Here is a 15,294-nt window from a genome sequence, read left to right on the forward strand (position 1 = left end):
TGCACCCAGGAGCCCAGACTGAGCCTCCACATCCGTGCAGTGACTCTAGGCTGAAGGTGGAGGACCACAAAATGTGAAAACATCCAGACAAGTCAGTGATTACTTTTATATCTTGGTATTGATAGTGGCAGTATGAGCTTCAGGTACAAGTACCGAAATGTCTCAGAGTCAACAGGAGGGACATTTGCTGGGTTGCAATGCTCGCTCTCTCTCTAGGTCTCAATGATCCAGCTAGTTGGGACCTGCACACATGCAGAAGTGAAGGGGTGAAAGATGAAGTCTCGGTCAAGTTAGGACAGAGTTTGTCAGCAGAAATGTATCCTCTTGATTTGGACTGAAATAACTAAAGGTATGAAGTAGAATTCATGTTGTTTCTCCCTATTTATCCATCCATAAGCTTGGCTTCTCTTCAACGGGCTTCCCCATGAGCTAAGAAAGGGACTTGTATTGCCTGTTGTTGTCACAGTGCCCTGACTGGCAATGCAATGTCAATGTCTGTGGGTCACCACCTGCTGGCCCAGATCTAAAAGTATATGGGCCTAAGCCTATCCAAAGGGTATGCAGTTTACGTTGTCGGTATATCTAGCAGGATTAAGAGTAATACTCTTTCCAAGGTTTCTCCAGGATACTGGTTGTCCCCTGACCCTGGTCTCAGCAATTGCACCTCCATAGAAATCCCATGACAAAGAGCCACGCTGCTATCTGCAGAAGAACCAATTCTCAGAACCCTCTCGTGAATAGTAAAGACACCTTTGCCTTATTTATGTGGTGACAGAACAGAAGCTAGCATTGGCTTTGCAAGAGTGGAAGCTAATTTGGACAGGCCTAGACTAAGAAGTTGACACAAAAAACACTTATCTGCCCCATGACACATCTTCCAGGCCCGTCCACCTCTGCTCATGCAGCCCTAAGTAGTTGTCTGCAAGAACAGCCCCCCATGACTGTCCATGCTTGGTGTGTTGCCTGCAAAGACAAACCATTCCGCTGTGTACGAGGGCAATGTGGCTGACCAGCACAGTGAGGGGAGCGCTGAGCTGAACAAGCCCAGATCAGGATTGCACAAAGGACCCTGGTTCGCTGATCCCTGTCGTGCTGGCATCAACGTCCTGCGCTGAGCATTAGGGTTTCCGTGTGTCCCCAGGGTGCGGTACACTGATTTTGCTTGAAGTGCAATTTAAGATTGATGAATTCACAGGTTTTAAATCAACTGCAAGCATCCGGGCTGGCCCCTTGATGGAGGCTATTAACTTAATGAAACTGAAAGGCTGTGAAGTCAGATAACAGACATTAGAGTCTTTATTTACCTAGAGATTTAAGGAGACCTTTCTGAGGTAGCAGACAACTTTTTTTTTGAGAAGTGTCAGCAAGTGCCTAACAGCACTTCCCAGGCACATGTACACACACACTTGAGCTGCCAGGAAGGCACTATGTGCTGACAAGTGCTCATTCCCTCTCATGTTGGCTGACAAGTAGTACGTTGTGGCACAAGAAGAAAGGCTTCTTTTAAAAGCTCAGGTTCTGCTGCAGAGGCTGTCCAGTTCCAAAGGAAGGATACTCAGTGAGAACCGGGGTGCCCCCCAAAAATGATGCAGCCAGATGATTAACAGATGCTCCTGATTGGGTATATGCAAAGTCACTCAACAAGGCAGCAGCAGGGCCAAGGGCAGAGTGCAGCTCTCTTGACCACTGCCTGGCTGTGCTGGGCACTGGGCACCACAGCTTTCCATCACACACTTCAAAAGGACGAGCCAGAATAGTGAGTGAGCTGAGATTTAGTAGCAACTGGGATCCCCCTGCTCCCTACCTCATGGTTAATGCATACAGTACAGCACGTGCGTGCTCATTTCATGCACAAACGTTGCACGTTTCCTCTGCTATCTGAAGGACTCTCTCTGATAAGCTCAAGCCTTATGTTCCCTCCTCTCCCCAATCCCATACACAGCTGCAGTGACATGGTACACGGTTTGAATGCTCTGGTGGCTGTGCATGAGGCTTGGTCACCTGGCTCACTGCATTCGGGAGGGAGCGGGGAGCAGCAGAGCAAGCGCCCAGCACGTACAGCAGCCCCCAGTTCCCCACTCATGCAGAGGCAGTGCTGCAACCTGCCCTGCAAGGCATCCCGGCATCACTGGCAGTACCAGGGAAAAAGCAAGGAGGACCTGAGTAGGATGGACAGCAAACAGATATAGCATCCCCACCCAAGTCCCTCGTCTCCTCAGCAGTCAGCTCAAGGAGGAGAGAGAGCGTTTGGAAAAAAACCATAGGCACCAGCTGCAAGTCACTGCCTTCACTGCAGCCAGCTTACATGGTGCTGAAATCCCACCAGACTTCACAAACCACACAGATTTGTGATGGCAGCTGTTAGGGCTATGGAGTAGCCTCCTACAAGGCAGTAAGGATGTCCTGCTGCTGAGGTAATTTGGAAGAACAATCTTTAAGTGAACCACTGCTGGTTGCATGCATTTGTAGTTACGCCTCCCTTGTTCAAAACGGCCACCTTGCTCGCTCGCTGGGGTGCAACAGGGCAAATTCTCTCTAGGTCACCCCTATCCTGGAAACCCCTCTGCAGAGCCCGGCCTATCTTGGTGAAATGTACTTGGAGTCGTCCCAGCACCAGACAGAATGACTCTCAGAAGCATGTGATAGAGGATTTAAGTGTCAAAATAACTAAGGAGTATTAGTGAATTTATCTTAGCTAAATGACATGTTTCAATTTACATGAGGCTGAGGACTCTTCCACTCAAGCTCTTATCCAGATGATTTGCTCCTGTTCACCTAGATATTACTATGTCTTTTCTTAGAAAGTGCAGGGGTCACTTTCTGAAATAGTATTTGCATTCAATTCTCTTCAGGAAAAAAAAAAAAAAAGCAGTTAAGGTTTACCTTTTAAACCCTTTCCAGTTTCCAGTTTTCTTCTTTTAGTGATGTAACACCTCTTTGGATTTTCCTATGGGCTGAATGCATTCATTAGTCTGTAGCAAAAGGATTACATTTAAATTCCAGAATAATCTTCCATCTGCAGGAAGTTGAAATCAAGTATTACATCTAAGTTCTTGTTTATGGGCACAGCGGCAACATGATTATGATTCTATGCTTCTATCTATAAAGCCATGAATCTGTTGTGAGTATCATTGAAATCGTAACAGCATAATCCAAGAATCATAACAGTGTAATCTCCAGATCTGACTATAACAGAAAAAGGAAGTGTACTTCTGTATGGAAAAAGCCCTTAGTAATAGTAATAATGCATTTTAAAACTCCTCAGTTTGCACCCCTGTTCCTGGTGTTGTGCTTACCCTGCCACTGCTCTTCTGGGTCTTGATGGTGGTGGTTTCTCTCTGATGGGATGGGATGGGATGGGATGGGATGGGATGGGATGGGATGGGATGGGATGGGATGGGGGTATGCCATCAGCATCTGGAGTCCTTCACTGGGAAGAATATGATGTCGATGTTGATGGTTTCTTCTTCCTCACTCTACGGTCCTGTTTGGGTCTTTTTTTATATGTCTGCTTTCATATCTTGCCCTTTCTTCATCAGTCTGTAACTCCACATTACATCCAAATTTATTAAGTATGGTGCATTTTACATATGCTAGATACTTGTTCCTTGTTCTCTTTGTTGCCCAGAATAACTGTTTTTGTCCAGCTCCAGGACATTTGCCCGGCCACATTTCTTTAACTGGTCGTTGCCAAGTTGTTTACACCCATGTGGCTTCCAGTACCAGCCTCTGCCCCATCTCCTACCATCCCACACCTGTACTCTTCTAAACACCATACCCCCACTTCCCAAGGCCTGTTCCCAAACCAGACTTACATTTGTGCTGCGTTGTGATGTTAGAGTCAGAAATACAGTTATACCACAGAAAGGTTAAAAAACCCCAAATAAACTGGCCATAGCTACCCGTCAGTTAGCAAAGCTGCTGCTACAGCTAAACCAAATGAAATAAATGTGCAGGCAGGTCAAGAAAGGCTCAGGCAGAGCAGACCTGACAAACCTCAGCCCCGAGGTCTCACAGACTCGGTGCAAAGCTGGTGACCTGTAGCAACAGCAATATTGCATTACAGGGCTACTGGTTTGCCCAAGGTCTTTCTGGAACTTCTTATATGAAGTAACTGGACTTTCAACCGAAAGTGCAGAGCTCCATGCCTACGAAGCCGACAGAGACCCACCTGCTGCACAGCCCCTCTGGTGCTGTCCAGGCATTTTTGCTCTTCACTGTCACAAAAATCTGGAAGACTGAACACAGAGACAGGGATTTTTTTCTTTATAAATCCCTGTGGCTTTCATTCCTCCTACCCACTGTCTGCCACCTCTAATTAAAGTGCAAGGACCATGTCAGGAGGATGGTGAAGTAGTATCCGGACTGCAAAATTTGTTTCCTAGCCGTGTCACCAACTTACCGACTGACATCAGGCAAAACCACAGTCTGTGCCCTTTGTTTTTCCCTTTGTAAGGAAAAGATGACATTGCTTATATATCTCTGCAGGACTTTCGGAGGAAGGACAGATAATGCATTGACCCCGATGGGCAGATGTGCTCTGACAACTCAGGCAGTGAAGAAAGTGGCTAAACCAGAGTAATTATCTGACCAGTTTTTCATTGGTTGTGGTCCTGAGGTGGAGAAGAGAAATTCTGGAGACCACCGAATGGTAAATTCAGGTAGTCTCCGAGGGATTATTCACCTGCAGGGGATGGTGAAAGCACAGTGATTCCCCACTTTTCCGATATCCCTCACATGGTCAGTGCCAGGGATGGTCTGGGGATGACAACCTAGTCCATGAGACCTGTGCCAGCTGTGTACAGGGAACTCCTCAGCAGTCAGGTACCCATCCCCTCTGGCAGGTCAACAGGATGGAGAAGGTCTGATAACCTTTCAGAAGCAGTTCTAACAGCGCTAAGAGGAGCCGTCTCTCTTGCAGCCTGCCTCCCAGAGTAAGGATTTCTTGCGGATGTTCTCATCCTAATTCACTGTTTCATGCCTCCCGGGCTGCAACCACAGAAGCATGCCATTGTGCTCAGAAACATTTCTAGTGCACTGCTGCTGGCTCCATCATCAGAAAATTGTGCACTATCCACTGGTGAGTGACTTGTGTGTTAAAAGTCACCCATGGGGCCCTTCCCCTCTTCACACAGGGTGGTGCACCCTCTGGTTACTAAGAACCTGCACGTTGTTTCAAGCTGCTGGTAGACCACGTTCCCTCTCCATCACTGTGTCATGCTGCCCACTGCATTCTAGGTGTAATACTGTGTGCCAGAGGGCTGCTACTGCTCACGGTTGTGCTGGTGCAAGTGGGCAGCGGTCTTACTGGAGACTGACAGATACGTTCCAATGTGGGTGAAAGCAGAATTCGGCCTTCTTATTCTTAGGCACATCTCCTGCAAGAAGTGCAAAAAATTTCCATAATACAAGTAATTACAGCTCCTATATCTTAGCCTTCAGCATTAGTCATAGTTAGTGACCTGGATGTAGTCCATATCCTAAGTCAGGATTGTAAATTTTGGATTTTCAGCACAGCTGATAAAAGGCATCAGAGAAAAACCCTACAAAAGCACAATGAAATTATAACCATTCCTGCTCCTCTTCCCTGCCAGAGGCTTTTTGCCCTTTGTTTGTTGCAGAGCTGGAGAAATAGCAGACTGACTGAGTGTCCCATTTCTTCTCTGGCAACTGGCCCTCCGAAGGCAGCACCCTTTGCCCTTTCCTTTCCAGCTGGGAGATCGCTCCTTCCCGTGCCCTCATTACCGGTTTTCCCCCTGCTTGGCCCAGTCTATCCAAAGTGGTGTCACCACTGGGTGGGGGAATGGCATCCCCTTAGCTTGAAGGCACTCTGGGGAGCTGAAGGTGACCTCTGTGAAAGATAACAACCAAACAAAATCCATTATCATTTGAGAGAACAATAATTATTAAATCCACTGTGAACTACTCTAACCTACCCCTCCTTTCCCCAGGTCTGTCTGGTTACAGGTCCTTGGATCACAAACGCAGCTTGAAACAGTCACCCCAAACTGAGATCAGCTGGAGTTACCTAGGCGCACACCATGTCTTTGGGAACAGCCTGGCACACGAGAAGCCCCCTTGGGATCTGCACCAGCTACCACAGAAAGGTAGCCAGCTGCCCTGCCCAGATACCTTGGGCAAATTCAGCATTTACCCTGTAACACCTGAGGTGGATTGTACGAGGTGTTCCTTCTGTTTTGCCCAAGACCAAACCCAGAAAACTAGCTGCAAGTGAGCCCTGGAGATCAAGGGCTGCTGCCAGCTGCTCGGGCAGGGTGGGCAATAGCCACGCAGGGACCGTGCACCTACATGCTCCTCAGAGATCGGGGCAGCCCCTCAGCTTCTGGGTCTTTGAGCCATTCACAGCCCTGCCCCGACCCTGTCTTCCCCATCATCTTCACCCCCAAAGGGGAAATGGATGGTGCTTCTCAAACCGGACTGGCCCTGCCCCATGGGTTTAGTCTTTTCACTCCGTCATAGCTGGATTAACCCTCCCGTTCATCTGGACAAGCTGATTAGTTAAAGAACTTGTTTCATCCCTCTCTAGGGCTTTATTTTTCATCTGTCACTTTCCTCTTTATTACAGTAAGCCCCTTCAGCTCTTTCCATGCTCCTCACTCACTGCCCCCTCCATTTCCCTGCCACCAGCCCTTGCCAGCCTTTCTCCACTGGGATGAAGGAGAAGGACCTTCTCCTTTACCCCAGTGTGATATGTCCCTCTATCCCTTCATCTCCTCCCTTCAGACATCCCCTTTCACATAAATTAATCTCCAGTTTATTTCTCCAGTTTATTCTTTCATACTCCCTTCTGTTTCATCCCCTGGGGCCGTGCTGGCCCCGCGCACAGGGCTGTGTGTGATACCCCGGTGCTCCTGCACATGCAAAGGCAGTCAGAGGCAGCCCATCGTCTCGGGGTCATTCCTCACCGTGCATGGTAGTCTTGGGTCAGGAGCCAAGGAGGGAGGTGTATGCAGGTAGTTGCCCTGTAGAAAGCTGGCACATTGGTGCTCGTTTCTGGCCGACAGGAGCTTTGAACCACGAAACGGAGGCTCCAGGACCTTGCAGCCCATTGGGACAAGAGGGGCTGACCCCGGCAGCCTTCCACAGCCTTTTGTGGGTGCAGCGACACCACCCTCTCAGCATCCTTACTCATCTCAGCAGTTTGAACGTGGCCTTAATTCTCGTTCTTGGCTCTGTCTAGGGTGTTAGTTATCTGATCCTGACCATTTCTCCCTCCTCCTGCCATCTCCTCTCTCTGCTGTTGTCCTTCCAAGTGCCCCTGCACATCTTTCTCCATTTCTGAGCAATACAGACGAACCCTCCAAATGGTGGGCAAGTGAAATGTATCTTTAGGGGAAAAAAAAAAAGCAAACAAAACAAACAGAAAGAGCCTATAATTATGCTGCCCCTGTGGCTGCCAGCAACAGCCCTGATCGCTTTGATTGTACATTGTGACCCCTTTTGCCATGCTCCATCTGTTTGTTTTTATAGTCTGTGAATTTGCAGCAGTAAAAGGACCGTGTCTTCTTATTTGTATCGGCAGGGTCCCCTGTGCAATCTGCCCCAGTTCTGACCAGGGCCTTGCTCTACAGGAGAGATAAGTAAGAATAACAATGAAGAGTAGGAGCTACAGCCAGCAGCGCAGCCCTGCTTCGGGAGCAGAACAAGACAATTAAGGAAAGGATTTTCAAATAATCCAAATGAAGAATACAAGGGAATAAATATTTAATACTCGGTCATGCAGCTTTATCCTCTCTAATAATCCCTAATGTTTCTACTGTGTCTTTCAGAAGAGAGCAGTGCATAAAGGGCAGATGCACCATGTGGCTCCGACAGGCAAAGATCCCCCTTCCCCCAGTGGGATGGTGAGTGTGCAGCTACCCCCAAGGCACGGGGGAGTCCTTTCAGTGGCAGCAGCACCCATAGCCCCATGGAGCCCTGTTGGAACAATATATTCTGCTTAAGCAGTAGCTATGGCTATAGTTCCTATTCTTACTCCCTTTGACTCTACGGGCAGGATCATGCAGGGATTATGGATTTTTCATACACTAATATTCTGTTCAAAATTAAATAAAACCAATTCACACTTTTTGCAACACAGTCCGCATTCCCCTCTGTCTAGGGGTTCTGCAAGTATTGTGAGGGGCAGAAGAAAACACTCTTCATGTGGAGAGAGGGTCCACTGACCATAGCTCTCCTGCAAAAACTCTGCATCCTCCCAGACAATGTCTCTGCCCTCCTCTTCCCCAGGCACTTTCAGATGCTAAGCTCCACTCGGGAATTCCCAGCACACACCAGTGCCAGTACGACAAATATTGGTGACCAGGCTGGGTCAAGGGGATTCAAGGACAGTGGGAAGAGACAGAGAGATTGCCAGTAGGTTGGGCTGGCCAAAGAGGGCAGGCAGAGCGGCTGTGTATGCATGTTGGAGGATGCAGAAGCCAGCACCCGTGATATGTGCAGTGGGACTATTTCATCTCTGTGTGTGGAGAAAGAGAAGGATTTCAATGTTTTGTGTTTTAAACCTTTTTCCCCCTTCCTTGGATATCAGTTGCAATTATAAGCCATAAGGTGTTTTTCCACAACTCAGTTTCAGGTCCCTCATCCCAAGAGGAAGACAGGCTGGCAATTCAGAAAGGCATTTTCCATCAGCAGTTTCCACGTGACCGTGAGTACAACACTGCATAGTGGCAACCTTGGGAGGAGAAAGGAGTAAAATAAAGATTTGCTGAATAATCCAGGTTAGAAGTGACCTTCCAACTTCTGCTAACCTCAGAGCTGACTTGGGTTACTCAAGGCCTTGTGCAGATGTGTTTTGAATATCTTCAGGAATGGAGATCCCAGGACCTCTCTGGGCACCTCTTTCATGACCATCCTCATGCTGAAAAATGTCTTCCTTGTGTCCAACTGGAATTTCCCGTGCTGCACCTTGTGATGACTGCCTTGTGCCTTTTCACCTCTGGGAAGAACATCTTCACTATCAACCCTTTTAGGCAGTAGAAAACAGCAATTAGATCTCCCCTTTGCCTTCCCCGCTTAAGACCAAAGAAACCAAGTTCCTTCAGCCTCTCTGCACTGTGGGCTGCAGCTCCCAGGCATCTTGGTGGCCTTGCACTGGACTCCCTCCAGTTGGCCAGGCTCTTTCTGCTACTGAGAAATTCCAGATTGGATGCTGGGCACCAGATATACCCTCACGAGTGCCAGATAGAGAGGACTAATCACTTCCCTCGGTTTGATGGTCAGCTTATCTGTCCAGATCTGCCCCTAATAAATCCACATCATGGATGTGTCCTCTACAGTTCTGTATTACGCATTGCATACATGTCAGAAAAGGTCTCAGGTGTTTACTGATGAGCAACAGGCAGAATGTCTTTTTATACTAAAAAATGAAAACATTTGAAATAATTAATGTTTGAAAATTACCAAGAGGGAAGAGATTTTAAATGTTCAGTAACATTTAAGGGCAAATTGTGTGTGTATGCTTGTGGGATATAAGTGAGTAGGTGGCTGAGTGGGAGTCAGTGGCACTATAAAGGAATTCTTGATGATTTTTAAAATAAAAACCATTAAGGAGTAAGGAGCCAACAGTATGAAATAGCAATTATTATGAAGCGTGATCTCATTTCTGAATCTGGTATGAATTTCAGGCTCTGCAGTTATTACATTTTGAATAAATAGCAATTAACTTCTAAGGCTTTTCTATTTCTCTCCTTTTTTTAAATTCTCTCTAACAGACAAACTTCAGCCATTCTAAAATTCAAATACCTCCAAAGAGAATGTCAAGACCCCTACACCACCACTAATGGTAAAAAAAATGTAATCCAAAGTGTGTTTGAGATTTTGCTGTATCTTCCTGGACTGACATCTACTGACCACTCATGGGCTGTCACTTACTGCAGTGCAAAATGCCTGCAAACCTTGTACTGACTTGGCAGCTGGTTGGTATTTCAGCTTCTTATTTTGGTGCCTCACTGCCAAGTTTAGACTTTTTTTGCCTTTGTTTGTACAATAAGACCCATAACAAAGTTTTGCAGACTGTGTTCTACCATTGGGGGCATCTGAGCAACTCCACTTTCTGCAATTTGCTGACAGTGATACAAATACATATGCTAAGTCTCCAAATGGTGCCTGAAGAAGTAGATGTGGGATGCCACCAGCACCTCTGGAACTTGTGAAAATGCAGCACGGAGATGAAGCCTGGAGAGCTGGAGCTTCAGGTCACTCCTCCAGTCCTGTGTTGATGCTGTCAGAGACATAACATTGAAAACCAATGAAAATGCAGTTACCAAAGAAAACAAATCTAATTCTCAGATGGTACCATTTCCTTTCACTGGAAGACCTTTTCTAATCCATGTTCTTCGCCTGATACCTCCAGTCAGTATGTCTAATGTGCACAGTAAGAAAAAAGCTTTGAAGATGAGATGAAACATCCGCATCAATAGATAAAGCCATTTTTTTAGTTTATGAGCTCCTTAAAAAAAATCCAGTGTAAGTATTATTTATTTGCTGTAGAACAAATGTAAGATTAGTGACCACATTCACGTTTCTTCGTTATCATCTGCAAGTCCTGTAGGAGCAGTCTACGGACTCCTACGAATCTGCAGAGCTCAGACTGAAAACTATTGCAGTGATGTGTACAGAACAGATGCACAGCCTGCAGAGCAGCAGTTAAATGGTATTCAGCAGGGTATGAATGCTTCTGAACAAAGTATTTCAGTATTAGCCTCTGTTTAACAGAAAAGTGCTGTTGCTGGAAGACTGATACAAGTTTCACCTCTGAAGAAGCAGCAGTGCTACAGCCCACTTGACCTGAAACATAGGAACCTTACTAGGTAAGTTGTGCAAACAGAGACCACATGCTGCCTGTTTTGTTTTGTTTTGTTTTTTAAAAAAGGCAAAAAAAAAAAAAAAAAACAAACCACAAAGGATTTCCCACCCCCTTTCCTTGAGAGACTATTCCACAGCCAGATAGGTGCTCAGTCAAGATTTGCCTTTAGGCTGAATAATGCAGTTTGCTGTTATTTTATCTCCCTGGCTCTGTTTTACATATTGCCTCCATGTATACATTTCAGATCTCCCCTGAAGCAAGCTGGGGTGTGTGCAATACCCTCTGAGTGTGACACAGACGCCAGTTGTCCTTCTCCCTGTATTCCTGCTCGACTCTACATTACTGTCTGCCGGGCACAGTGGGGAATCTGGATGCAGAAGTTTCCTGGAATGTTTCCTCTCTGCAAATGCAGGATTTCCCTTCGCTGCTGCAGGGTGCACCCTCTGCTGAGGTTTCCAGGGGGCAGAAGCAGGGAGCCGAGTGGTGTTTTAACCAGGGTCACTTTCAAACGCTTCTCCCTCCATGAAGCACTGGCTGTTCCCTCCTGGTATTTCATTAGATGGCAAGCTGGAGCCGGCAGAGATGCACTGGGGTGAGAACAGGGAGAGAGGGGCCCCAGCTGCAGCCCCCCTGCCCTCCCTCAGCCCCTGCAGCCTCCTGCAGCTGGACCCCTCCCTGGGCTCACAGAAGATTAAAGCAACTATTTTTTGAGGGGTTTTGTTGTTGTTTTCATCACCGTTGTCGCCTTTTCCCAGTGCCATGCCCATCGTTCCAAAGAGAGGAGTGAATATTTGATTGCAGTAATTAGTTAATCAGTAACTGGCATAATTTTTTCCCTGATTAATGCTTTGAACAATCATTGCAGCCCGATCTGTAGGCAGTCCTGTTATCAGAGTCACTTTGAAAACAGCTTTGAAACGATAGATCTGCATCCTTACAGATAAAATTAGACAGGTCAGATGCTCCACCCTGTGAGAACGGTTCCTTCATCGAAGATGGTCAGGGAAAAAAAGAGAGATCAAAAATGCATTCTCTTCTCCCAGCTTACTCATTCACACAACCCTGTAGGTACCATGCTGGATGGTCCTGGGGAATGGGTCCACATGGAAAATTTCAAGCTCATAGGGCAGATGGAGGCACAGGATGGGCCTTCCTTGAAATGAAGGGCAGGGAAAACATGTATACAAAAACTAATCTGGATCTGTCCCTAGAGCTTATTTAACTGCTCCAGGGGAATGGTGAAACAGAGAGACCACATGCTGATCTCAGGGAAGGGTAAACTCAGTGTGGACTCTGTGCATTTATACATACATATATAATGTACATGCAGGTATATAAAAATATAATTGTATATATAATATATAGTTCTCTCTATATAATAAGAAAAACATTAAAACTAACTTCACAGAAAGAAAAGGATGTGATCTCCTCCTCCCTGCAGGAGTAAGACCAATTCCTAAAGTGGTGTCAAAGTTCAAAGCCTTGCTTTGGAGGGATGAGCAGTGCTCACTGTGGATCCCTATAACCAGGCCTAGGTGGGAATTTTTCAACTCCAAATTTTTTTGTAACAAATTATTAATTCTAAAAATCCGAATCTCTCCAGAAGAACATCCCAGCTTCAGGAACAGTCCCTTTGGTTCCTAAGCAGGATTTCTAAGAGAAATGTGAGAGAGACAATACAAGCGAATGTATGCAATGCTCAGAATGCTCAATGGGAAGGGCCCAACTTTCAAAACCGTGGTCTCTCCAACTGAGTTTGAAAACCTGGACCCCAGTCCTGCTCATCTCTGGTCAGTGCTGTAGTCTTCTGCATGTGAGCTATTCTAAGCATCCACTCTCAGCCTGTCACTTCTCACCAAAACACATAAAAGATCGAAAGTTTTCCCTTTTTTACCCCACAGTGAAGCAGGGATGTTTCCAAAACCCTGAAGATGCTGGGACGATGGGATACCCTTTCCTAACAGGTCCACCTGTGCCACCTGATCCCAGAAATTTTAACATCTGCAATGGACACATCAGTAGTTGTGTGATGTGCCCATCAGCTGCTGTGATGGGATCATCAGATCACAAAACCCAGATCAAGAAGACAGAAGGGTATTTTCCCAAGGTACATTTCTGTTTATTTGACAGAATGCTATTGTTTTTTTATCAGCCACTGTAAGCTATCAACATTAGCCATGGGAGACTAGTGATCCTGGTACTCGTCACCAGTGGCTAGGTAAACAGATCCTGACCTGCTGCCATTTGTGCTAGAAGAAAAGAGTGAGATGATGTCTACAGCAGGTGGAAAGAAATCCCCCTCTGTAACTGGAGCTATCACTGCAGGGATGAGCTGGATGGGATAAAATAGAGATGTACCCAAACCTCCTTACCGAGATACAAGTTGAATCCCTCCCTTGAGTCAGTTCTCAAAAAACCATAGCACTTATTCGTATCAGGTGGAAATCAAAGGGATTTTTAGATTAAAGGAGAGGAGAGAAGCGGTAGATTTGTGTGTGAGGACCGATGCTACATCATTCAGAAGAGCTGGACCCAGCTACACTGTGTGACCCCACAGACATTAGCAGGAAAGGGTTGAAGGAACCTCCCCTATGAGACTAGGATTTCCTGTAACACATACAAAGAAATATATTTAGCTATCTTACAATGTGATACTACAAGTAAACCAGGAACAACGCAATACAGTTATGATCGAGCCATCTTATCTTTATCTAAACTCAGTTATGTTTTAACTTCAGTAAAAAATTGTATCTACTGGCTTCTTTGCAATGAGGCCATTTCTTCTGACCTTTTGACCGTGGAAAGCCTCAAGTCATTTGTCTCACACCTCCAATATTTCCTGGACATTTAAATTCCACTTAGGCTACCTAATGCTGAGTTGACAAAAGCTGTCTTGGTAATGGGCACTCATATGTGTGAAACTACTACCTATACTCCTATCGTATTCTATGTCTAATGATTATTGTATAATATTTCCTACTTTCTCTTATGCTTAATACTATACTTAGACCTACTAAAAGAGTCAGGATTAAATGACATGTGAACAGCTATCAAAATGGATAATACTATACCCCTTGCGTCAGGAAGACTCCCAGAATGATACAGTCTGGCTGGCCGACACATTTGTAGTCATGAGAAACTGAGCAGGCAGATACCTCCTCATCTCTGGCTCTGGAGAAAGGACAGCTGCTTAGAGCTGCTCTCTGGCTGCTTGATGTGCAGTGGCCACTTATACGGGTGAATAAAGTAGGACCCAGACAGTGACTGAAGAGGACCCTTGGACAACTCTGTCTCATTCCTGTACTTGGAAGAGGCAGGTTGCTTACTGGTAAAGCCAGTAACAACTGGGAGATTCCTTCTCACTTACATGATTTCAGAAACAGGTCTCATCTTCCAAAGACTCTATCTGCCTTCATAATTGACCTGGTCCTGCCAATATAGAAATACCGGCAGAGGGGAAAAGATGATCATTTACTGATCTTTACTCATTCTCGTCCCAGTGGGCATGCACCAGAGACAGAGGGCCATGGACTCCCTCATCGGTTTATTTAACCAAGGGAATTTGTGCCTGGAGCTGCCCAGCAAACCCAGGACTCCCAGACCGGGGAGAGCTAAGGGTGCTGTCGCATCCCTGCTGGTGGCAGCTCCACAGCCCATGGAGACTCAGAATTCACTGGAAATGCAGGAAGCACAAGAGGTGTTAAATTTAGGCCACATTTGTTTCTGCTGTTTGAAGGAAGAGGGAGCAGCTGCCTGTGCCCTGGATCCCACATCTGAGCTGTCTCTCCCTCACGCTTGGATGCTTGGGCATGCAGAAAGTCTGGGGACAGACTAGGGCTGGGGGCAAAGGCAGCAAAGCTGGAGGACCTCTACCCACTCTTATCCCCAGGGAAAATCTCCCCAGGCTTGGATGTATTTTTAATCTGTTCCATCAGCAATAACAAACACAGTCAGAAGAAGTAATAACAGGGATTTTGCTGTGTATGAATTTGTTATCATGAAATGTAATCTCTCAATCAAATTAGAGCCGTGTTCAGACATTCTCTTCATTGACCTTGGGCTCATCAAGAGAAAAAGATTTCCTTCCAAAGGTGGTCTGTTCTTCACTCAGCCACCTGAACTTTCCCCTTGTAACTACCTCTTTAATCTGTTGAAGCCTAACCACATCTGCCTAACTCCGGCTGAGTCAACAAGCAAGGTCAAAGTAGCTTAAGATGTTTTCTTTAACATAAGATGTCCCATAAAAACCACCCTTGAGTCTTTTTAGTGTCAGTGCTCGTTACTTCCATGCCTGAACCAGATTCCAAGCCAGAAGAGTTGCAGTCCACCTGGATATACCCTATTGTCTTAGGTGGCCAAGAGTAGCTCTTCCCTTCGTATTCTTAGCCAGTACAGAGCTATGAACTGGGAAGTGACTGTATAGTTCACAGCAGAGCTAACTGAATTTCAGTGCTGGGCCGAGTGCT

Source organism: Falco naumanni, chromosome 12 (genome assembly GCF_017639655.2).
Source record: "Falco naumanni isolate bFalNau1 chromosome 12, bFalNau1.pat, whole genome shotgun sequence".
Lineage (NCBI taxonomy): Eukaryota > Metazoa > Chordata > Aves > Falconiformes > Falconidae > Falco > Falco naumanni.